Raw genomic sequence first — 409 nt, 5'->3', positions numbered from 1 at the left:
GGAAAAGCGCCGGCCCCGCGCCACCCTCAGCCCCTCCTCTGTTGGCCGCTGTCCAGCGCACACCCACCCGCGCACAACCCTCCTCCGGCCTTGCCACCAGGCCCGCGGGAGGGTGAGAGCTGCCTCTTAAAGGAATCCCAGTAGTGATCCCGTGCGGGCTCAACAGGTCTTTAGTAGTTTGAAGTAGTAATTCGAGCCCTTCCTCCTGAGGGAAATCACTGGTGTGTTCAAAGTCAAGCTGTCCAAAAGTTACTTGGAAGGTTTAAAAAATCAACTGTCAGAGGACCTTTTGTTCTCCTCCCTCCCTCTTTTTCATTCCTTCCTCCCTGGAATCTTGCAGCTGGAAAGAGTCTTAGAACAACCGACTTAAGGGCCCTGCCGCTCCTGAGTCCTAGTCTTTCCATATGGC

Source organism: Marmota marmota, unplaced genomic scaffold (genome assembly GCF_001458135.2).
Source record: "Marmota marmota marmota unplaced genomic scaffold, marMar, whole genome shotgun sequence".
Classification (NCBI taxonomy): domain Eukaryota; kingdom Metazoa; phylum Chordata; class Mammalia; order Rodentia; family Sciuridae; genus Marmota; species Marmota marmota.
The sequence above is the reverse complement of the archived record's forward strand: the minus strand, read 5'-3'. Positions refer to the sequence as shown.